A 26104-nucleotide genomic window follows, 5' to 3' on the forward strand; every position below is an offset into this window, starting at 1 on the left:
CTATGGAGCCTCCATTATTATTCCTAGTTCTTCCCTCTATACCCCAGTCTGTGCTGTACTCCCTACAGAATAGCAGAAAACAGACATAAAATAGCTTTTTTTAACTAGCTGTTTTTTTTTGCCCCTCTGCTTACTGACCATAAGCCTCTCCTTGATTAAACAGTGCTCATTCATTCCTCTGCTCTGGAGATTCCACTCACAGCCAAAGTAGGAGATGCCATAAAGGTAGTTTGTGCTGTCACAGGCATGCCAGCAATGAGTGCATCTGGCTAATCTAACCACTTCCCAAGGGTGGAAGGAGTGTGCATACTATGGCACTGCTGCTGCATACAATACCATTCTTTTGTGATTGCATACTTCTGCACCCTTGCTATGCAGATCACCCACTGGTGGCTTGGTAAGTCTAATGCCCAATGCTAGGCTGCCCATCTAAGTCTCCATCCATCCTCTGAGAAATACTGGCAGTATGTGTGGCTTTCTTGGCCCCTCCACATCCCCCTGGAAAGGGCCACCCATTCTCCCTGCCAGCGCTGCCAAGCTCTCAAACGACTAGTCAATCTAGTCACTAGCCAAAGCTTTATCCCTCTAAACCACTGGATGGTGGCTCAAAAACAGATATAACAAAACTATTATCAAAATTCCAGGAGTGTGAATCACTGAAAAGTAAACCAGAACCAGAAGGAAAGAAAACCAACGTCTGGCAGTTAGCTTTTAAATACCTGCTTCTTGTAGTCAAGGGTACAGAGTTTGATTCTTTCCACCTCTGTTTGCCTATTGTGTGAATTTGAGCAAGCTACTTAACCAGACAGTACTCCTGGATCATCCATAAAAAGGGTCCTATGTCCAGTAAACAAAAACAGTAGAACAACTATATCCACAAGTTAACAAAAAGGTGCATTATGAAAAGGCTGGCACACACTTTCTGTTATGCAATCTATTCAGTATTAAAAACACTCTCTTGCTGTGCAGCTCTCAGAAATTTCAATTTTCTTTTACTAGCCTTTTATTACAGAAATGCCCAAGATGAGAGATGAAACAGATGTATATACACAGCAATATTCTGTTGCTAGAAGTCTGTCATTTGAGCTTCAGCAAAATAATTTCCTTTAATCCATCCTTCTGTTTTTTTACTAAGATCTAGTTAGAAGAAGTAAAGCATTTCATTTAGAAAGCTCTTATTTTATGAGACCACTCACAGCCATAAAAACACAGAGTTTTCCCCTTTTATCCAGTGCTGTAATATTTATTGCTCAGGGGCTTATCAAACATCAAACCATGTGGGACCTGTGGAGCTCATTAATGCTCACTTGGCATCGCTGGCACTTGATCTGACACAGAATGCCAGACTGTGCTGAATTAACATTCTAGTATTCGTCACTGGTACACATGACAGCAGCTACCCAAGTTAAAACTATAGCAACAAAACAGCCACACATGCAGCTCCTGGGGCCTTTAAGACAAAGAAACAAATCAAAAACTAGATACAAAAGGTCACTAGAGCTGCGCACAAATTTAAATACTCTACAAACCATCTGTGAACTCCCACCTTAAACAGTACAAACAAATCCAAGAAGGCTGCTGTTTAATTAAGAGGGAAATTTTGGCATAGCTAAAACAAAAATAAGATTATGCAGCCTGAGGCTTCTTGAGGATAATGCCAGTGCTGTGCCTTTAATGTTCCATCTAGACAATCATTTTATATTGTTCTACACAATAATGCATTTTTTTCGTAGATGTGATACAAATTTGAAACAACATGTGGACATAATCATAAAAGACATAATAAAAAAGCCCTAAGCAGCTAGTAGGAGTTAAAACACTTTTCCTTGTGATTTATATAATGCAATCTAGCAAAAAATGCCTAATTTATTGATTCGATTTTATTTACATCCAAAAGCATTACAGGGAAGCAGCTTACTGTATGGAATGTAAACACAGAGGGACTACAATCAACAGGAGGGACAAGAAGGAGAAAAACCGAGATACCAAAAGTGTAGCCAGCTGTATAAAAAAAGGATAAAGACAAAAGAACTAACAAACACAGAGAAGAGGCTCTGTGGGTCACACAGTAGACATGAAATGACAGCACAGCCTGCTCAGAGGTTGCATATATTCATAGGTTCATAGGTATACACTAGGTCAATGGCCTCTATGGCCTTTACAAGCCTAGCCGCCAACCCAACCCACTTGTGTTCTTTTGTAACATGGATGTCTACTGAATGGGTATGTTAGGAAGTTGCTAAAGGTTTTGTGGGTCGGGGGCCATGTTAGCTAAGATTTTATATTTTTATATATATATGTGTGTGTGTATGTATATATATATATATATATATATATATATATATTTGCTGTCTGCCTCTGTCTATCACAGACATGGGGGCCACACCTGAGGTGAATTTCTGATTTTCCATCCAATGGTCAAGGTTACGTTTGAATAGGGGTCAGGGATGGATGCTGCTTCACATGGATGGGGAACGTATTGCATAACATGGGAATCCTCTGAGACACATACCTGCCTCACTCACATGTTCTATTTATGTTGCAAGCAACATTTAAATCCTTGGATCTAGTAATTCTGGTGCTGTTCATTTTGCAGAAGTGGAAAAGGTCCATAAGAACTGGGTCCAAGGATTCCTTGTATGCCAATCATAGATCACTTCTCAGTGACCTGTTCTAGACTTCGTACAGAGACAGGGCTAATGTATTTATACCCAAGATTATTTAGGTCAGGAAACTTTGAGGATGTTCCATCTGTTGCATATGCCTGGTCAGGTATATGTCAAAAGGGGCATTGTACTCAATGATGGGTCTGATAAGGGTCGAGTAAATTTCACTATACCTTTCTTGGACCAGGATGCCATGACCTTACATACAAGTTGGTAACATACAATGATTTTCTTACTAACTTGGCTACATGTTGGTCAAAAGCCAGACTACAGTCTGTATATGTTTCCAGATCCCTAACTACTGGTCAACCCTTAGGGGTGTCTTGTCAAAGGAGTAATTAACCTGGGTGCCCATTTTCCCAAAAGGCACTATAATGTATTTCTTGGTACTGAGTTTTAATCAGTGGTTGGGTACCAGTCAGTTGTCTGCGTTAGACCTCTTTCAAGTTATTATTGGGGGGAATCTATGATAGCTCCCAATTTTCAGCCATCTGAGAAACTTGGTTAGCCAAAGGACCTTTATGTTAGGTTTGACCTCCAAGAAGTAGATGCCAAACAAGAGCAAGCAGAGCACGCAAGTCTGAGGTTTCCCACTACTGACCAGTCTCCTACTGGAGGTGATCTCACCAATCTGACTTCCTGGGTCCTACCTGTGAGCCAGCTGGCAATCCAGTGTGTTATGTAGGGATTTATGCCAAATTTGGTGAGTGTGTCAACAACACCCACATGGGGTAGTGTACTGAATGCCTTAACCAGGTCTAGGTAAGTGGTAGTCACAGTTTTCTCCCTCATCCATTGTGACTCTCTCAAGGAAGTAAATCAGGTTAAGCAGGCATAATCTCCCTTTGACAAAGCTAAACTGGGCTAGGTCCAGTGCCTGCAGGTTATCTATGTCTTTGTTGATCATTTCCATAATAATTCATTCCATGGCTTTGCATATTATGCTACTCAGACTAATGGGTTTGTGGTTTCTGAGGTCAGTTGATGGTCCACACTTATGAAAAGGGATAACCACTGCAGTTCTTCAGTTGTGATATGAAGTCTATTTTGATGCTATAGCTGAAAACTGACACCAAGTGGTCCTGATAGGTCACGTTTCAGGCCATTTAGGATGCAACCTGAGATACTGTCAGGACCCACTGAAGTTGTGTTTTTGACCTTAGCGAACACCCCCACAATCGGCTCCCCTGCTAATAGTTGTAGATGTTATGCTAGTATATATTTCATGGGGGATGGCCAGGGTAGTGGGAGGTGACGTTTGAGCTGATGATTTGCACATGGATGAACTCCAGGCATCATCTTGTTTAACCAGCCTAGAGGTATACTTGTTGTTACCGCAGATCGAGACACCTCCACCTATTGTCCCCCTTTCTGCAGTGATGGTCTAAATGTTTGGAAGGAAATGAAGCCTTGCACTGTTAGAGCACTTTCTATGGCTTTAAAACCATACTTCGGTAATGCAATGTCTATTTTTTCCAGAGTGAGGAAAGCCTTTAAGGTGTGCAGTTTCTTGTACAGGCTCCTAGCATTAAGTGGCAACACCTTTAGGGGGTTTTGTTTGCTATGTTGGTAGATTTGTCAACTTAGCATTGCCTTAAAAAAGCCTCTAAGGGGGTGGATAAAGTTTTAGACAATACATGGAAGCTTAGTGGGGAGGACAGGTGCAGACCATCCTTGCAAAGTATTGTTGTTTGTTACCCATCTTCACCCTTGCTGACAAATATTGAATCACCCTGGAATGACACCAGAAACTAAGCCAGTCAAAATCAATCAACTTTTGTTCATACTGTGGCATTGTCCTTGATGAAGGTAGAATACTGCTCAATGCAAGGCACATACTTGTCTGAGACACATATTCAGAAATATCAATATCATCTCTCTTCATATAGTCCAGTGAGGTATGTGTCAGGTCATTTACACCTATATGGACTATGACAGAATTATACTGGTACCTCTGGTGCAGTGACTTGAGAGTGTGTGTGTGTGTGTGTGTGTGTGTGTGTGTGTGTGTGTGTGTGTGTGTGTGTGTGTGTGTGTGTGTGTGTGTGTGTAACCAGATAGATCCTGGCTCCAGATAAACAAATAACTATTACCTTTTACTTGTCCAGTCTGATGAGTGGGGTGCCTGCATGTCATACAACAGTCTCCTATGACAAGAGTCCTAGATAAAGTGTTTGCTTGCTTTATGAGCCTTGCTCTTGGGGCTCCACATTGTGTTTGATATTGCTTTTGGTGTGTATGTTTGAGATTGCTGAGGATAGGCATTGCCAATAACAGGTTTTTGAGGTCTTTCAGGTTTGGGAAGATTTCTTTTTAGTGCCTCAGCAAAAGGAGGTCTGTGCATGTAGAGGACACTATGTGTGGTGGACATTGTGTATGTGTGTGTGTGTGTGTGTGTGTGTGTGTGTGTGTGTGTGTTTGTGTGTATTCTTGACAACCTTGTTTGTAAGTGAGATTTTTCTCTCCAATGAAACTGTGTATGTACATCTCTCGCATAATGAGTTACTTTCTTTAAGGATTAAAAGTTTGTCTGTGTACATGAGACAACTGCTACACTGTCTCAGGATGTCCAAAAGTACCAAACTAGTTACAGAGACATTTGGAAATTACATATCAATGTTATCTGACCCTGTATTTGGGTCGGCTACTGTAGGTTGAGGACAGAGTTTTACAGGAACAGGAGCCTATTAGTCTGGACTCTAGGGTTTGGTACAAGACAAGGTTAAATAGTGCTTGGATGTAGTAGCAGTCCTGTTCAATGTTCAAACTAGCTGCCCTAAGCTAATCTTTGTACAATTACTTTGTTTTAGCCTCATTAAGCAAAAGATGTCAGTTCTAACACAAGTTTTATAGATAAAGGTAACTATCTAGGAATTTGCATCTATACAGGGCACTGCCAACCGCCGCTGCGCAAAGAGCAACTCCACATAAAGGTGTCCAATTTATACCAGCAGAATAAAGCTGAAAAACAATTATCGTGCCCATTTGCCAATAAACTACTACACTTTGGGCCCTTTAAGAATGTTTACAACTCACACAAACTAGATATATACCTTCTGCCACAAGATGGATGATCTTAGTCCTCTTAATGTAAAAACACAACAAAAAGAAGCCCCAAGTGCAATTCTATAACAAAAACAACTTATTCACTAGCTAGATTGACCTTCTGCAAGGCAAAAACAATGCAAAGAGTTTAAAACACCAGTCAGAGAAAAAGGGAGTCTTTTTGCAAGGAAAATACTTTAAAAGCTTTGACAATTGCCAGAAAACAGCAGCAATCACTTAAATAAAGACTTTCAATTGCAATTTACCAAGTACAGAACCATTCCTCATAGAATAAAAATATAAGAAAATTATATCCTTAGAACAGCAGAGAAGCAGAATGTATTGTTGATGAAACTTTTAATATACCAAGTGTTAAATAATATACAACAGCAGTAGGCATGTAGGCATAATGGTTAAGGTCTCTGCCTCCCATGCAAAAAATACAAAGTTTGATCCTGACCTTCAGCCAATGCCTGTATGGAGTTTGTATGTTCTCCTCCTTAAAAATATATGCTGAATGGTTTTATTTACATCCAAAAAGACCAACTGCTTTGGGTATCAATTGTGGTGTGCAATATCCTCTAGACAGGAGAACATAGATCAAAGAGTAGCCACTCTACAGTGTAAAACTTGGCTCTAGGTGATTCAGTCATGTTGAGTAATAAAGTACGACAAAATGAGTTGGTGTTGATAATCGGTGACCTGAATGCACATACTGAGACAGACAGAACAGGATATGAGGAATCCCTGTATCTGCATGGGTGGGGCAATAGAAATAAAGAAATAGAGGCCATTCTAGACTTCTATCTAGCAAATGGCTTAATGGTAACCACCAACACATGGTTCAGCAAAAGAGACAATCACAAGATCACCAACAAGACTGGCCAACATGCAACAGAGGTAGACGTCCTCCTATTAAGGAAAAGGTGTTTGTGTAAAATCAGAAAATGGGAAGTCATCCTCAATAAGACAGTCAGCTCGTAGTATAAACCATTGGTTGTCAAAATCATCTTCAAGTAATGGTCAGAGAAGGCTCTAAAGTCATCAGAGACTTGGTTGAAAAATTGGAAGATGACTGGAGAGAAAGCACATGAGTTCAAGGAATTATTCAGAGCTCAGGCACCTCAAGAAGAAGGGGAAATAGGTGGAACTGAAAAAGAATGGCAGCAACTCAAAACTGCATGTGTGAGGACTACAGAACAGATATGCGGCCTTGCCAGGTATGGAAATAAAGTACATAAGAAAAGCTGGTGGTGGAATGCATAAGTCCAGAAAGTCATCAAAAGTAAGAGGAGTGCAGGAAAAAGTGTGAAATAGAAAAGGTGATGAGGCTAAGAAAGAACACTGGTTGGCTAACAAAGAGGCTAAGACCAAGGCTTCAGAGGCACTCTACCAGCTTCTTGAAAGTGACTCAGTAGATGGTACAAAGAAAGGTTGCAAGGCAAAGACAGAAAGATTAAGAAGTCATCAAAGATCCTTCATAAGGGATGCCAGCAACCACCTTCTCTCTTGTCCACAGGACATGAAAGGCAGAAGGAAGGAGTATTTCCATCAGCTTCTGAAGGAAGAAAACCCCATACAAGCTGTACATCCCCAAACACAGCCTATGATGAAAGAAGTGGAGTAGCCAATCCTTGAGGAAGTAAGAACAGCAATAAGGAAAATGAAGTCAGGAATAGCAGCAGGCTCACATGAATCACAGCAGATATGATCAAGATGTTGAGTGAGACAGAGGACAAATGGCTCCTGGGGGTAATCATAGCAGTATGGAACAAAAAGAGCATCACAGATGACTGGAGAATAAGCATTCCAGTGCTAGTGCACAAGAACAAAGGGGTCATCCACAATTGTGGACAGTACAGAGGTGTCAAACTCCTGTCACACTGCATGCAAGTTCAGCAGAGGGTGACTGATGAATAAATATGCAGAGTAGTACAAAGTAAGATGGGAGATGAGCAGTTCAGATTCAGATCAGGATGCAGCACAACTGGAGTAAAACACAGAGCTGAGATGTTAGAGTTGAGGAAAGACTCTACAACCATGCATTCCTAGACTTGGAGAAAACATATGACAAGGTTCCAATCCTGCAGTGGATCGAAGTCCCAGAAACATTCGTGGAATTAATACAGGATATGTACAAAGACCCAATGACTCAACTACAAACAGGGTTCAGTCTCACAGAGGGGTTCTCAGTGGGAGTGGGTGTGCATCAAGGTTCAGCTGCGAACCCTTTGTTGTTCATACTAATGATGGACTACATTAGCAAATAGGTCAGAGGAGACAGAGCAACAAAACTGCTATATGCAGACAATGTGGCATTGCAAGTAGCCTCTGTGCAAGAACTTCAAAAAGGATAGGGGAATGTAATGCAAAACTTAAGGCACATGGGATAAAACTCAGTACTGATAAGACCGTTGTGTAATGGCATTAAATTAAGAAACTCAGAAGACGCTGGGAATTAAGATAGATGGGAAAATAGTGGAACAGGTTAACAGCTTAACGTCTCGGGGGGGGGGGGTTGAGAAGAAGGGAATGCTGAATGAGGAGGTCAAAGCTAGAATCCAAGGACTGCAACTAAATGGCACACAGTGTCAGGGATAGGGCATGACAGAAGAATGCCAAAGAAGCTGAAAAGTGACCAGTACTACTGTATGGTACAGAAAACTGGGCAGTTAAATTTCAGCAGTTGAGGAAGTTGGATGTGATGGAGATGAAGTGCCTGAGAGAGTTGATACAATGCACACTACAGGACAGATGAAGAAATGAGGACATCAGGACAGAAGCCAGAGTAACTCCAAATGCAGAGAAGATCAAGCAGAATACATTATGGTTCAGGCATATGTAGAGAAACGTAGAAGACAATTTGGTGAAGAATATTTGGGGCAGACAGGAAGACGGTATGAGACATGAGGGCACCAGCAAAGAGATGGATAGATTGTGTGAGAGAAGACTTGTGACAGTCAGGCATGACTGTTGAAGAAGATAACAGAGTAGCACTGAACTGAAAGAGAAGGGGACAGTTAACACAATACCCTGACCCATGTAAAAATGATAAAAAATAAAAAAGGTTGATGACAAACAATTGCAGGCATGTAGGAGAGGATCATTACATGTCAACTCTGCTGGCGTACAGCCATAAAGCCCTTGCTACCACTTAGATTATCTAAGTTCAATTGTCAGCTTGGGCACTTACTGGAGCTGACACAAGGACAGGGAAGATATAAGGGGCTCTCACTGGTCTTGAACCAGTTCTCTGTGATGATGCATATATCCATGTTTTCCAGAGTAAGGAGTGGTTGCAAAGAATAGAGATTTTTGTTTAGGCTCCTAGCAGTGAGCAGCAGCACTTTTATGTTACCTGGATTCTATTCTGTTATGCTGCAGGCTTTAGAAGACTGACATTGCCTAAAAGAAGGTGGACAGGACAAAGATTTAGCCAATATACCTAAGCCTTGGGGGATAGCTGCACGCCATCCCTGTCAAAGCAGTTAGAATGGTCTACTTTCTTCTCCCACTTTGCTGTATATATTGTATCCCCTCAAAATGACACAGGAAGCTAAGCCAATTGCTGAAGTCCTTAATCTTTTGTTTGTAATGCTGCGTCATTCTTGGTGATGACAGAATGCTCAGGGCTAGGTTTGCACCTGCCTTGGACACATTTTTTGAGAACTCCATCATATCTCTTTTCATATGGTCCAGGGAGGAAATGCTCAAGTTATTTACATTCATGCTCACTATGACTATGTCATATGTGCACTTGTGGTGCAGGGACTTAAGTGTAGGTGTGATGTGGTGAATCCTAGCACCTGACAGGCTACTGACTGTGACCCTCTCCTTGAACAGTCTGGTGAGTTGTGCATTGCTGTGTCGCACTATGGAGTCACCTATGACTAGGATACTGTACTGTGTGGAGGTTTGTATTATGGGCTTTTGATCTGAAAGAATGTGACCAATAGATGCAGGTTTCATGGTGGGTGCTGCCTGTGTTATTTGTTTGTGATGTTGCTGAGGGTGTATGTTTCTTAGGTTACATTTAGGAGGACTTTGTGGTTTTGGAAGGTTATGTCTAAGTGCCTCGGCATATGCAGGTCTATGTTTGGTCTCATCTGCATATGATGGTTTAGTGTGGTGCTCTGTGGTACTTGCAAACTGCTTCTTCTTTGTACTAGCTTTGTGTGAATGCTTTGCCTCCAGTAACATTACATAATTACATCTGTCGCACATTGTGCCTGTTTAATACTTAGTTGTCAATAAACATGAGGCAGTTACTACATTGTCTCAAAATAGCCATTTCAGTATTTATTAAACAGTTATTTACTCCATAAATAAACTGGTTGCAGAGACAGTAGGAAAAGTACAGTTGTGTACCTACCATAAATGTAGATGTTCGAGTGTATTCACTGTTGCAGTCATTACTCTTGGGTTATCCTGCTGGCAGGCTACCCACAGTCGGCCAGAATTCCAAAGTCTAGGTCCAGCTTTGGTTGCTGTCGCCTCTTCCCTGACGTCAGTGCGCCAGGGGTATAAAAGATGCAGCCGACGCCATTTTCTTCAGTTTTTCTTGCCCCAGATGTCAGGTGCCCCCAAATTGGTAGGCCGAAAAATATGCCAATAAAAATGCATGCACAAAAATAACATTTTCTTCATCTACAAGCAAATACACCAAATAGGTTGTATAGGACAGAGAAGTGCAGATAAGTCCCAGCAAAGAAAAGGGGGATGGTGGGTGGGTAACATGGACTGCAACAGTGAATACACTCAAACATCTACATTTATGGTAGGTACACAACTGTGCTATGTTCATCATGTTTCACTGTTGCAGTCATTACTCTTGGGTTGAATCCAAAAGCTGATGAAGGGCGGCTGGGCTAAATAGGGTTAGGAGAGGCTATGAGGCCCTGCAGAACTGCAGTGGCAAAGCCTGCTCTGGACTTAGAGTAAAGAGGTAAGTGGTAGTGCTTTGTGAATGTGTGCACTGAACTCCAAGTTGCAGCCTCTAAGATATCTTTGGTTGGTACTCCTCTGAGGAAGGCTGCTGAAGTGGCTGCTGCTCTGGTGGAATGAGGCCTAATGCCCTTAGGTACTGATTTGCCATGTTGAAAATAGCAGAAACGGATGCAATGGCCTATCCATTTAGAAATAGTCTGTTTTGAGATGGCCTTTCCTTGTGATCCTGCAGCATATGACACTAAAAGTTGCTCAGTCTTTCTGAAAGCTTTAGTTCTGTCCAAGTAGAAGCGTAACTGCCTGTATATGTCCAAAGAATGTGGAATTTTCTCACCCTTGTTCTGTGGATTAGGATAAAAGGTAGGTAAGTGAATGGTTTGGTTAAAGGCCACACTGGACACCACCTTAGGCATAAATGTAGGGTTTGTCCACAGAGAAACCCTGTCTGGATGAAAAATGATGAAAGGTTCCACAGCCATGAGTGCTTGTAACTCCGAGACTCGCCTTGCAGAGGTTATTGCTAAGAGCAGAGCTGTTTTCCGGGCGAAGAATTTTCTATCTGCTGTTGATGCTGGCTTGAAAGGAGGCAGTGTGAGTTTTTCCAAAACATAATTGAGGTCCCAGGCCAAAATTGGTGCTCTCCTTGGAGGTCTAATGTTTTTGGCCCCTCTGAGGTACTGCCTTATTAAAAGATGAGAAAAGATAGGTGGTTCCATATTGTAATGGGCTGAAATGGCAGAGGCATGAATCTTAATTGATGAGAAAGAAAGGCCTTTGTTCAGCATCTCAGTTAGGTATTGTAAAATCTGAGGGATATTTGGTACACACATGTCACTGCCTTGTTCCTGGTTCCAAGCACAGAATCTCTTCCATTTTTCTGCATAAGATTTTCTGGTACTGGGCCTCCTGGCCTCCAAGATAACATCCATAACAGCTTTTGAAAGAGGAGTGTTCTGAATGGCTACATTATCCGCCATGCTGCCAGATTTAAGGTCCTGAGTTGGCTGTGCAGGATCTGATTGTTTTGTTGGGTCAGTAGGTGAGACGTTTGAGGCAATATCCATGCTGGACTTTGAGACAAGCTCTTTAGGATTGGGTACCAGTGCTGGCATGGCCAGTCTGGTGCAATCAGTATCATTTTTGGCTTCACTTGTCTGACCTTTAGGAGTACCCTGGGAAGGAGAGGCAGTGGGGGAAAAGCATATACCGTTAGATTTTTACAGCTGAAGGATAGGGCGTCCATTTTCCATGCTTGCTTGTGGATAAATCCTTGTGCAAAATCTCTGCAATTGGCAGTTGTGAGGGGAGGCAAACAGATCTATGTCTGAGCATCCCCATTTCCTTATTATCATGCTGAAGACTTGTGGATCCAGTTTCCATTCGTGGGGATCCATGAAGTTTCTGCTTAGTTCATCTGCCAGAGTATTTGTTTTTCCTGGCAGGAATTGTGCTTGCAGGTGAACTTGAAAAGCCAATGCTGTGTCCCATAAGGTCATTGCTTGTCTGCAGAGGGGGTAGGAATGTGTACCTCCCTGCTTGTTTATGTACCACATGACCGTAGTGTTGTCTGTCTTTATCAGTAACTGTCCTGGATGAAGCAGGTCCTTGAAAGCTGTCAGGGCATTTTGAACAGCTAGCATCTCTTTTTGATTGATGTGAAGATGCATCTGGTTTGCAGGCCATGTGCCCTGAATACATTTTCCTGCCATATGGGCCCCCCAGGCATAATCTGATGCGTCCGTTGTCAGTGTCTGTCTGGCTGTGGGTAATCTGAATGGCAGACCCTTGTTGTGGTGACAGGCTTCTGCCCACCATCGAAACTCCTGTTGCAGGCAGGGAATGAGTGCAATTACTGAAACACTTTTTAGATACCATTGTAGTTTCCTCATATGCAGTCTGGCATATGGAATTAGTAGAATGCAAGATGCTATGAAACCCAAGGCCTGCAGGATTTTCCTTGTAGATAAGTGAGTTTTTGTTGCCAATTTCTTGAAGTAAGTAGTCAGTTGCTTTTGTTTGTCTGGCATGAGATAAGCCATCTGGGCAGTTGTGTTTAAGCTTGCACCCAGGAATATTATCTCTTGAGAGGGCACTAGTTTTGATTTATTTTCGTTTACTGTGTACCCTAGGCCAATTAGTAATCTTTTTACAAACGCCAGATGCTTCAGAGGAATGTCTTTGTTCTCTGCTTGAATTAGGCAGTCGTCCAAGTAGGGATATATTTGAATTCCTTTTTGTCTGCAAAACGCAATTACTGGTGCCAGGCATTTTGTGAAGACCCTGGGCGCAGTAGATAAGCCAAAGGGCAGTGCAGAGAATTGGTAATGCATTGAGCCAGCTATGAATCTGAGATATCTTCTGCAAGATTGTCTGATTGGGACATGCAGGTATGCCTCTTTTAGGTCCAAAGGTACGAGCCAAGCCTTCTTGCCCTGCATGGGCAGTAGCTGCTGTAGAGTCAACATCTTGAATTTTGGAACTTCCAGAAACGTATTTAGTATAGACAGGTCCAGTATTGGTCTCCAGGTTTTGTCCTTTCTGGGTACTAGAAAGAGTCTGGAGTAAAATCCTTGCTCCTGTTCTTGTTGTGGTACTTGCTGAATGGACCTCATGTCCATGAGGGCTGTAATTTGTTTTTGTGCCTCTGCCCATTGATTGTGTGGCAGGTCTGGCATACCTTTTGACCTTGGTAGGGTGTGAAAATGGAACCTGTAGCTTTGGGACACTATGTTCAGGACCCATTTGTCTTGGGTAACCATTTGCCAATTTGATGAAAAAAGTGCTAGTTTTCCCCCATCTGTCTAGAGCCCTAGAATCCCTATCAGAGGGGACAGGGTTTTTTGCAGTGGAAGCTTTAACCCCTTTGGGACCCTAAGATATAGTCTCTGGGTCAGCAGCGGGGTTTTTATATAGGAATTTATGAGAATCTGGGACCCTGTAGTATGTCTGGCTTAGCAGGTGCAGGGGGTAAAGAGTCAGGGGACAGGCCGGACTCTGAAAATACATCATCTACAATGTCCGGAACAGGTGGAATAGCAAGGGGTCTGTGCTGAGGAAGTAGCAGAAAGTCTCTGAGCCTTTTCTTAGATTCATAATAATCTTGGCTCTCCCAGTGGAAATGCTCCCTCATGGTATGCAGGGTTTTCCCAAAAGAATAATCCTCAGGAGGAGAGGCTGAAGGAATGGATTCTTCAGCATCAGAATCCTCATAGGGAAGCATGGAGTAATCCTGTTCAGAAGAGGAATCAGAGGAAATAGAAACCTGATCAGAAGAATCATACTCTGTCTCTTGCCTAGCCCTCTTATCAAGAGGGGGATGGGAGCCCCTGATCAAACTAATTAGGCCTTCGGCCATTTTGAGCATCTGTTTTTTAGGCATGGAAGTCTGAGAAGGGGAATGCTGTACTTGTTTCTTTGTCTTTTGAGCTGCTTTAGTCTTTGAAGCTGAAGATGGCTTAATATATAGTTGTGTAGGTCTGAAGACACCCTCAGAAGCCGATGCCTGCTCAGCGCCTCCGGACCCATCTGAGGGAATGATTTCCGTGTGTCCAATACCTTGAGTTTTCAGAGGCCCAGTCAGCTCCACATGGGAGTTAGAAGCAGCCTGTGGCTCTGAGGTAGCGGGCGCCAGGGGTTGTGAAAGCACCTCACCGAGAACCGGCAAACCAGTGACTGGCCTAGTAGAGGCTTCGTCGTCAGTTTTGGACCTCGGATGCCTATCCTTTTCCTTATCCTTGCGTTTTTTTGTAAACTCCAGTTGTCGGCTGGTCTGATGGCATTATATAATTAAATCTTCGGCCAAAGTAATGAAATGCAAAATCGAACCGACGCTTGATAGTGCGTTGGTTAAATCTAGCGCAAAACCGACAGCTAGCAACGTTGTGATCAGGGCCTAGGCAAGGAATACACTAAGAGTGAAAATCCTTATGAGGTATTTGCTTCCCACAAGAAATACAATTGTTAACTTTTTCTGACATCGGTCTGGAGCAAGAAAAAAGTTTCCCCAAAGGGGTACTTAGCTTTAATGAAGACTTCAGTTCTGAAATTCGGATTTGAAAATCTCAGGAGTCGGCCGACCGGCACTTGCGAACTGCTTTTGCGTCGGGCACCGCGCGGCAAGAAAGACTGAAGAAAATGGCATTGGCTGCATCTTTTATACCCCTGGCGCACTGACGTCAGGGAAGAGGCGACAGCAACCGACGCCAGACCTAGACTTTGGAATTCTGGCCGACTGAGGGTAGCCTGCCAGCAGGATAACCCAAGAGTTATGACTGCAACAGTGAAACACAATGAACATGTGCAAATCCATGGTTCCAGATGCTTAGCAATGTCAGCTAAAGGGTGAATAAGCAACCTGAAGTTTGGTGCTGATTTACTTGAGTGCTATCTGTCTAAACAAACAAGCTGAGTTAACAAATGAAGAGCAATGCTCATCTCAAACCAGAGCATTTTCATGCATCTGCTGAGGGGAACATTTCAGCCTGTAAAGATACTGATTTGGGGTATACTAATAAGTGTGGAAAGAGAAATTTTGTTTTGAGTACTAGCATCCCCTTTTTCCCCATTTTATACTAGCTTGGCTTGTCATGTCAGCTGTTGCCATTCTCTTGATTCAGTGACACTTCCCTAACTTCTTTGACAGCCATGCCTGATCATCACAGCTATTCTCTCATGCAATCCATCTATCTCTTGGCTGAACATCTTTGTCTCACCTTGCTCTCTTCCTGTCTCTCTCAAATCTGCTTTACCAAATCATCATCTGCTTTCCAGCACAGGTGACTGAACTACCACGATCTGTTCTCCTTGGCCTTCTCTGCAACACTGGCTTCATTTCTGATGTCCTTATTTCTTTGTCCTTTTCATGGTGTGCATTCTACTAACTATCTTAGCCACTTCCTTCCCATCCCCTCATGTTTCTTCAGCTGCTGTGCCTTCAGTGCCCAGGTTTCTGTGCCACACAGAAGAAGCAACTGCCCCACTGTTTTATAGACCTTAGTTTTTGATGTTGACATTCTTCTATTTGGCACTACCTCTGATACTTTTTGTCATTTGACTGCAGCACCTCTGAATCTGTCTTTGACCTCCTTTTTCAGATGCTCCTTCTCCTAAATCACATATCCCAGACACATGAAGCTGCTACCTGTTCAGTTATTTGATCTTCTAGTTCAGTTTTCAACTTCTTTAGATTCCATTTGCTGCCACGACCACTGGTCTTTGTCAATATTTAGTTTCATTCTTTAAAAAGGCATGACATGGAAAGAGAATTGAGGGTTGTTTCTGTGAGGTGCTAGCTCTGCAACTGGTCACATTGCATACAGAATTTTCTTACTTGTTTCTTGAGATACCTATATTACCTGTATCCATCATGTGTTTGTTTGTAAAATGTTACTACTGGCCCAGGCTACAGCTAAACCCAAATTCATAACTAAACATTGCATGGCAGTAGTTTAGTACCATCCCGTATTAGTGTACAGACTGCTTTGGATACTACTTGAATACTATAACAGGACTCTGCCCTGAAGAAAGAAATACAATTATGTGAGGTACTCACATATCAATAGATCTTTGAGGAGGAATCTTGTAGCAGTGTGAATAACCTCTTGTATTTCCATATTTTAGATTGAAATTGATATTTGAGTGATTTTGTTTGCTTTTAGTTTTGTATTCCTGTCCCCTATCATATGTCGAAGTTCCTGTTGAGTCTGGCTGCAGTGTGTCATTGTCTGCATATAGCAGCTTTGTTGACCTGACCCCTCTGTCCTGTTTGCTGAGATAGTATGAACAGGAATGGGCTCAGAACTGAACCATGATGCACAAAGACTACCAATGGAAACTATCTGTACTTGTGTCACTGGATTCTTGTACACAGCCTGCACTAATTCTACCAATATTTCTGGGACTTTAAACAATACCATTAATTTTGGGGTGCATTCTATTAGCAGACCTTTCAAGTTCAACTGAAAGGGCTAGGTTGGAAAACATTACCCTTCATCCATCATGCAGCTCCTTTTTACGGACTTATCTACAATAGTAAATATGCAGCATATTTTGAGAGGTGGGAGGGATGCCACACAAGCACAGAAAGAACATGCAGACTCCACAAAGACAGTTATCAGAGGTCAGGATTGAGCCCTTGTACCTGGTTCTGTGAGGCAAAAACCTTAACTATTACATACATCACTTTCCTCTCTCTGTCCAAATCTGCCTAGGATCTTGACTGATGTTTTACTATTGGAAAATGTACTCTCATTTGGAGTTGCAGTAGTTCCCTTGCTGGAATCCATGGAACCAAAGCTTGATCTGCCAATGTTTTTTTTTTTTTTTTATTTCTTTGTTTTTTTTCTGTTAATAAAGGTACTTGTAGAACTCACTGACACTCTAAAATGGTTAAATTTCATAGAAGAAAAGGGTTGGGAACATGGATCCAATTATGAATTAGCAAAACTGCCTTCCAAGGTTTCTATAACAAAAGGTATAGCTACTGGCTCGGGCCAAGGCAAGTCCAGAAGGTGCCTGTACCTTATTTGAGCCTTGGAAGACTCTTCAGCTTTCTATTTGAAGCTCTCCCTAATTCTAGGAGGGGCTTCCCCTAATGAGACATCCTCTGGGGAAGATGCAAAGGACAAGGCTGCCTTAGTGTAAACACATACAGATGGGGAAGAATATTTGGTTTGTATAGAGCAAGTCATTCACCTCTGTGTCAAAGGTATCACAGTCCTCAAGGGTAAGGATTCCTTTTTCCTTTCAACAGAAGGAACTCCTAACACTAACTGTTTTTCAGAGGTTGGCTGCCTGATTTCCAAAAATTACTTAAAGTCCTGGGTCAACTTGTGAAAAATTCCTGTAAGGGAACCTAGGATGGGGAAGGGAATCCTCTATCAGTAAATTCCTCCAAGTCTCTACCATTGCTCTACTGTCCTAAATATATTAATTGCTAAATAATCTTTAAACTTTCTTCATTTCAGTATAAATGTAATCTATTTCATGGATTTCTTTTCCAGAAACAGTTTTACAAATTGATACAAATTACAGTAAGTAGGTGCCATTGACCTTACATATCACACACACAGGCAGGCATCTATCATTTCTGCCACATTCAATCATTCTTACATTGCCATCACATCCTGACCCTGCCACCATCAACTGCATTACCTAGTCTGCCCATCACAGACCTAACAGGCAAATGAGGCATTATCCAATTACTTTTAATAGAAATTAGAAGTATCATCACCATAATGTATTACTCACTCTCTGCCTTTTTCAGTTCTAGCTTGACTTTACAGCACATAAATACAACTGGCTTTCAAATGCCCACTTCTACTGCTTACGGTTGGGTCTTTCCTCTCAGATCTTTATGCACATTGTTCTCTCCCTCATCCCTTCTTAAGGCTAGAAAATCTTAATTATATATACTCTTATTATTTATTTGTTTATTTTACATTTGTTTACCAGGATAGTCTGACTGTGATAGAACCCTTTTTCAGAGGAGGCCTGGGGAGAAAGGCTCTACAACATGGTAACATAACATAGTATAAGCATAAGAAGACAAATTCTATACAAACATATACAAAGAAATATGCCTATGTTGGCAACATTCTGTGGATTCCAATAAGCTTATTAGGTTAATAGGGTACTATCACAGGACAGGTTAAGTAAGCAAAAGCAGTTATTTAGAGCTGGGTAAAAAAAAGAATAAATGTATCTGATTTATGTGAGCGGTAGCTAAAGGAAGACTATGAAAGTTACAGGATGGGGTGATAAAAAGTGAATTAGCACATTAGTGTAAGGGTGAAATATATATTATCATCATTAGGGTAAGTAGCGTTTTTGTAGCTAACCTGGGCTATTACATGAGCATAACCACGAGTCTTCTAAATGTGTTTTGAGAAGTTTTTTGAATTCTATGAGGTTCTTAGTGGTTTTAATAGTATGAAGGAGAGTATTCCAATGTTTTGCAACATAATCTGAATATAGGGAATCACCTGCAGCATTTGCTGATTTGGTGACCTATACTAGTAATTTGTTTGTTAAGCGAAGTGTACATATATTAGAATAGGATTGAAGTAAGTCTTTAAGAGATGTTATGTTCTCAACTTGATAAATTAGTTTGTGAGCCATGGTTAATATGTCTCCCTTAATAAGCAGTTTGAGACTGGGAAATTACAATCATTATTATTAAACAAATCATATGTGTGTATCCTTATTCTACAACACAGCACTATTGCTACTGTAAAACTGCATTCACTTCATCTCAGTTCAAGTCCTATCCCTGTACTCAGTCTCCTACAGACTGCTGTATGCTGATCTATGTCTAGCCTACAAGGCATCCTCTGATCTCACACTGACAGATTTGATGCATATCTGCAAAACAAACAGCATCAGAAATACCCAATCCAGGAACCTAAACTTCATCTGCAATATATATAGGACATGTTGGAGGCACTATATGTATTTCAAAGATTACCCTTTGCCCTGAACAGGTTTCCTACTTATATGAAGCAAGGCTCTTTCCTAATCTTACCTAAATGTAACTTGGACCAGTCGATGGGAAATCACACATTTTGCCCTGATTAGGCACCTATTTCCTTAAAGGACAAGGACGGCCTGTGAATATTTGATGCATACAAGCCTATATTATAACCATAAAATTCCTTAGGGTATTGATAAATGTCAGTAATATCTGTAACCACCTATGAACCACGATTAGTAAGTAACAGTACTGTTTCACTGCTGTTCATTTCTTCTTAGATTTAACATTTTCCCATCTTTACATATTTACTATTTATGTATAGCACTACTACATTAACACTGTGGAGTAAAATTAAACTCACACAGAATATTGCTGTCTTGTACGTACTTGAAAACAGCACTGAAATACAGTTTTGTCTTTCTTTGTAATGTTAGAAACATTTTGAAAGAATTGCTTTTTGAGCTATTCGAGCTACACCAGAAAACCAAGCAGTAGCAGCAAGAAATATTTGTAAACTGAATGCCAAATGGTAGTAAAGAATCTTATTGCAACCAAAATTTCTTCACTTTTGCGAATAAAAACAGCTTCACAGTATTCATACCAAAACAACAAATCTTACTACAATTAAAAATAGCTTCACTTCTTAGTAGAAAAACAACAAATCTTTATTGGGTGAAACTTGTATAAATTGGAGTTCTTCCTTTGTAATGTTGATCTGATCACAACTAATATTTCGTTATGGGAACCACTACTTGCTGCATATACATTTATTAAATGTTAATCAAGCATCACAGAGTACACATACAGAAAACACTGAAATAATAAATAAAACACACAGATTATAATATAACATGTGCCATCAAGCATGCCACTTCAACAATCATTAACAGTTTTGAATAGCTCCTAATATATCTGTAAAGTCTTCATGATTTGGATCAGCTCTGCATTATAAGTAATACTTGCATACTATCAATTCTGCATGTGTTTATTACAAAGGAGCTTAGACTGCCACTTAAACAAATAAACAAATTAAACTCAATGGGGACCCTCATTCTGTGCCACTAATCTTCATGGTTACCTCAATGGTCCAGATTTAAATAATAATTCAGAAATTACCCTTCACATCTCCTAGTCAGAAACACCAATAACATAATATTATTGCCTTCAAGTGAAAAATAACCTGTCACAATAACTGTCATCTTAATATTAACAACTTAATGGGGCCCCTTCAAAGTACTGCACTATTATTTCATTCTTCAGTTTCAATAATTACAGTTAACAGCCCAGTTCTTAATTGCTGTAACACTCCAGTTTATCAGTTATGGATTACTCACTTAGCCTTATTTTTTGCTCATCTCTTATAAATGTCAAGAAATGCTTTAGTAAATAAACATTCAACACGGCTGGAAAAGGCACTCTGCAGATTAACATACATCTCTTAACTGCAAATCCACATGCATCACTCAACCCACTAATGTAAATTTCCTTCCTGGTTTCTATAACTGCCACAGTACCTGTTTCTTTTTCATATTCAAACACAAAACATACCAAAATCATTCTGGGTTTACCATAAAACCTGTCACATACAGACAGTGGCAATTTGATCAGCTTCTCAATCCCCAGTGATAACTTCATAAACCTTCCCCACTCTGAAATGGGTTTCACAAAATCCATTAAAGCCAAACCCCCTTTTCCTTCCGGTACTCCAGGCACCAGTTCTTCCTTTAAACCACCTCTTAACATGTAAGCAACTTCTGCTGTGAATATTCCACTTGACCATCAAAATAATTCATATTATTTCACACTTCCAATAACTGCTATTAAATGGTTATTACAACAAGGTGTTAATTGTGTAAAGAATCAGTATCATCAGCTCTAAATAACTCCAGTCTCCTGATATATCCATCCCACTAACCAAATATGTGCTAAAAGTTCACCTCTGCCATACTTATAGTTATCTCCTTAACATTCACTCATGCGTTTTTAACATCACTGGAATACTTCTGTAATGGCAGACCATCCTCTTGGTTACCTTCTGCACACGTCTTCTCAAACACTCAAACTCAACCAGTATTTACATTTTTCATCCATGATCACAACAGTGTGACTTTAGTTAACTTAGCAAATACTACTTACAATGCATGCCCTACCTACTCACTAAAAATATAATCTTCCTATGATACTGAGTGGGGCAGCTATGCAGCCTCATCAGGCACAGAAGGAATTCTTGTAGGTTCATAAGTACTCATTAGGTTACTGATCTATGAGGATTTTAAGAAGCCTAGCCTTATACTCCCATGGTAGTTTTTCATCCTTATATTTTGTATAAGAATAAGCCAGAGGTGGGACAGAACAAGGACATGTTGAGACATTTACTTGTTGCCATGAGGGACACAGGTGCTTAATCAGCAATAAGTTGCAGTTCCACATCCATTTAACCAAATTATATCTGAATATAGTAAGATATGTACTTCACTTTAAGTAGGGTGGAAGACGGCTCCACAGAAGAGGTATTCTCTGTGATATATCCTCTAACATGTTCAATTTATGTTGCAAAAAAGATTCAGATCATTTGGGCAGGTGTTTATGCTACTATTAGCCTTGCGAATGTGTAACAGGTCTGACAGGATAGGGTCTGTCAGGCTCTACATACAAGGCAGAGGTCTGTCTTAGTAGCCTGTATTATACCAAGAAGAGGGATACGGCATTCAGATAGTCTGCATAGGTTTTGTGATTTGGCCCATTGATTTTTTTTTTTTTTTTTTTTTTTTTAGGGAGAAAGAGTTGGGGCTGCTGTACTTGTGACAAGTGTTTGGACAGGTATATACTGAATGGAACATTATGTTCAATGATCGGCCTGGTGACTTCCAAGTACAGCAGAGTGATTACATCCCTGGACCTGGACACAATACCTTTATATATAAGATGCAGAATGAAGAAGGATGTTCTTACAATAATGAATACATGGTGATCAAACATAGGTTCCCAGATCCCTAACTACTTGATTGATTTTCAAGGGGGTATGTTGTCAATGTGATAGCTATAAGGGAAATCATGCATGCCAAAAGATACTACACGTTTCTTGGCATTTACTTTTGCTGACTTTCTGAAGAAGAATAGAATTAAAACATAAGAGTTGTGGGAACATCTTTTTTACCAAAAGCTACTATGCTGCACTTTTTTTCATTTAGGTTGAGACTGTTTTCAGTACACCAATTATGTGCATATTCCAGCTCTTGCTGGAGCTGTTTAGTAACAGTGGAAGACTGGATAACAGTGTCCAACCTGCAGTCATAAGCAAACTTGGTCATCAACTACACTTATAAAACACTGGACTGAATGTCTGCAAAATAAATGCAAAACAGGAAAGGTCCTAACATTGATCCCTGTGTTACCCAGCTAGTTAGAATTATACATTCAGACAGGGTACCAGTAACTTTCACAGCCTGGGATCTAGTGGACAGTTAATTTGCAATCCAGTGAATAACATATTAGTTTACATTACGTTTTTCTAATTTTTTAACAATTCCAAATGAGCAACTAGAAACATAAAGCAGTAAACAACTTTAGGTAAAATTTGTCAGCTTTTGATAGATGGTGTCAGAAAGTGGTATAGATGAGGAGTCCATACTCAAGTTAGGTACAAGCATATGAAGTTACTAGGCTATTGGCCCTTCTAACTATGGCTGATCGACCTTCAGGACATAATAGTGACAGAATATATATGACAGTTTGAGCTGTCTAGTGATCCTGACTTTGAGATGCTGAATGTATATATTCATGGGACATGAATGGTCAAAGTGTCATATGCCTTAGCCAGATCAACATAAGCAGTGTGCAATGACTGACCACTCTCTATAGCCTCTGCAATCTTTTCAAAGAAGCTTACTAAGTCCAGGAATCAGTACCTACACTTCACAAAACCAAACTGATTGGGATCTATCTAGATCTATTAAGTTGCCTCTGTTTGCATAAATGGGTTCTGGAGTCATAATATCCATGGTTTTGCATATAAGACTGGAATGAATGATGGGTCTATAATTTTAAGGATCTGTAGAGAGGTCACACTTGTGGGCAGCAACAATGGCTTTTCTTCTCTATAGACAGGCTGAAGTGAAAACCTTAACTAAAGGATCAGATAGTATATACTTGGCACTGATGAGAATGCAGCCTAGTATCATGTCTGGTCCCATGGAAACATTTAGTCTTTGACAAGGATTTTAAGACTATCGTAAGGTGATTTCAGAGGAAAACAAATTTTCAGGGATATATGGTACTGCAGACAAGGTCAGTGGCATTTTTGGACACTATTGCTTAATTTCCAGTCATAACTGAAGAAAGATTTGTAGTTCCCCTTTGGTATCTGTAATAACTTTAAGTTTGTACTCTGCTTTACGTTTTCTAATAGTATGTTTAAGTTCATTGCTGTCAAATAAGAAGTTTGGCTATTGTAGATAGAGTAAGGGGAAGGTGCAAAAAAAGGAAGAAACAGAAGGCAGACTTCAACAAAGGGGATGATAATATAATGCAACTGCAGAAACGAGAAGTCTGAGATGTAGAGAGCCTGTGGATAGCTTAAAATTGAAATGATCATGCTAATGATGGATTTGTTCTGTAGATGTAGGATGCTTACTCTGAGACGTGGTACAGAAGTTTACTCCTGAATTGCATACAGTGGCTGAGTCTCTGACTGTGACAGGGATGCAGTTGTAGTCAGATGATCCAAGTAAGAAAAATGCCTAAACAATGGTCTTAATCAGTATGACTTGTCTGTGTGGCTGCACCATTTGTACATGAAGGATATAGTGGTAAGTCTAAGTGATAAGCATCTGTGCAAAAATGGGACATGGATGCATAAACACAAGACAAATATCTCTGAAAAAATTCACAACAGCATTCCAAATGAGTGTCCAGAAACATAAAGCAGCACACATGTTTAAGTAAAATCGGTCAGCCTTTGGTTGATGTTATCAGAATATGGCACAGATGAGAAGTAGTCCATACTCAAGCTGGGAACAAGTATCTTTTACCTATTGATGATCTACCTTCAGGACATAAATAGTGGAAGAATTTACATGGCAGTTTGAGCTGTCTAATGATCCTGACATTGAGATGCTGACTGTATAAATTCAAGAAGCATAATTTGTCAAGCTAGATTCTGAAATATTTAAACCAATCTAGATGTTTAAGAGCTTGACCACTAGGACAGCAGACTCACCAGTCCAATCATATTTTATTCAGCCTGACTGCTGTTCTGAAGAGCATGGTTTCATTCTGTAAATCATGATCTGCAAGCAATTATCCTAAGACAATCTCCTAAGGGATGCCAGCATGTTCTATAAATTCAAACACAAGTTGAGGAGCATCACCACCAAGCTATCTGCATGTAGCATTACAAGAACAAAATGGTCCATTGATACCATACTGGTGAATAGTGTGAACAGGATTAGGCCCAATACTGAGTCATGTTTACTCCCAAGTTGACAATAACAAGATCGGAGATAGAATAACTGACCATTAACCTGAAATACTTGTTAGTGAGATAATTAGAGAACTAGTGTGAAGGTCCTTCTGTAAGGCCAAAGAAGGATAAAACCTGGCATATAATTACATATTTAACAAGGTCAAGGCCAAAGAAAGCCAGGACCTGATGTGAAATGAAACAGTCATCAAAGCCAGTGTTTTAGCAGGTAAAACAGATACATCTCATATAGACATTATTTTGATCATTCTGGTTAGAATATTGGCTGTCTTCGAAACAAAACAGTGGTCATTGCAGTTCTGCCATAACTATACCCATGCTGGCACTCAGCTGACAGACAATATTGTTCCACAAAGTCTTGAATTTGAACAGCTATGAAGCTCTGTAGCAGAAAGAATGGTTTGAACTGTGCTAACTAGTGTTCCTGCATCTGGCATCATCACAATAATAACATTAATCAGCATTTTCTAGTCATTCAGAACAAGACCATGTGTTACGGAGGGATTACAAATACTGTAAAGATAGATGGAAATCCAGTCAATGCACAGTATAAGAAACTAGCAATGAGCTTCTTTTTGTTTTATTTTTGAGGTATGCTGATGTCCATTATGATGCACAGAATTATGACTGTTAAGAAGCCCTGCATGAATTCTTTTGCCTTATTCTGTAGATCAGCTACAGATGGTTAGATTGGGAGTGGCTTAGACTTTTCAGTAGTCTCTTCGGATCAATTTGCTGTTTTCTAACTGTTGTTTTGGAGGAATATATATATATATATATATATATATATATATATATATATATATATATATACATGTGTGTGTGTGTGTGTGTGTGTGTGTGGTACTGCATAGTGGATAGTTAAGATATTAGGAATGCAGTCCTGAGGTGTTGTGCACACACCATAACAGTTGTTGTTGTGTCTTTCGGCATTTCCCGGTTAGGGGTCACCACAGCGGTACTCCGGTCCGCTAATGATTGGCAGTAGATTTTTTTACGTGCCGAGTTGCCGGCCCTGACGCACAACCTTCAAGGAAGGTACGCCCATTCACGCATGTCTCCACACAGAAGACACCATAACAGTATGGAATGATTTTATCTCATTAAATCTTAGTGACCTTTCTAGGCATTTCTCTGGAATCTGCCAAATGATACTTCTAGGCTTCTTATATTCCATGCTCATATTTATGTCAATGATTTCAAAAATAATTCTACATACAAGCTACTGGAAATTTTCATCTTAAAAATTATATGACAGGCAGCACAACTGCTAAAGGGATATTATATGTTTTTCATATAATAATTATTCATATAGTCATCCTTTTCATATTTCTATAAATAACTAAACATCCAAGCAACACAAAGCTACTTAGCCAAATATGAAAATTCACACCAGGATGTTCAAAATCCTACTGATATTGTACATGTGGTTTCATTGATTACAGAGGTACGGTAAGTTGTTTTCAAAACATTACAAAATTAGTATTCACCATG

General features: G+C 40.3%; 1 protein-coding gene across 2 annotated transcripts in view; it reads right to left on the reverse strand.

Annotated features, from left to right (window-relative positions):
* Positions 1–26104, reverse strand: part of EIPR1 (EARP complex and GARP complex interacting protein 1) — a 1964495-nt gene that overhangs the window by 430725 nt on the left and 1507666 nt on the right. The gene's annotated exons all lie outside the window — the stretch shown is intronic.

The sequence above is a fragment of the Protopterus annectens genome, chromosome 1.part0 (assembly GCF_019279795.1).
Source record: "Protopterus annectens isolate FY-2018-M chromosome 1.part0, PAN1.0, whole genome shotgun sequence".
Classification (NCBI taxonomy): Eukaryota; Metazoa; Chordata; order Ceratodontiformes; family Protopteridae; genus Protopterus; species Protopterus annectens.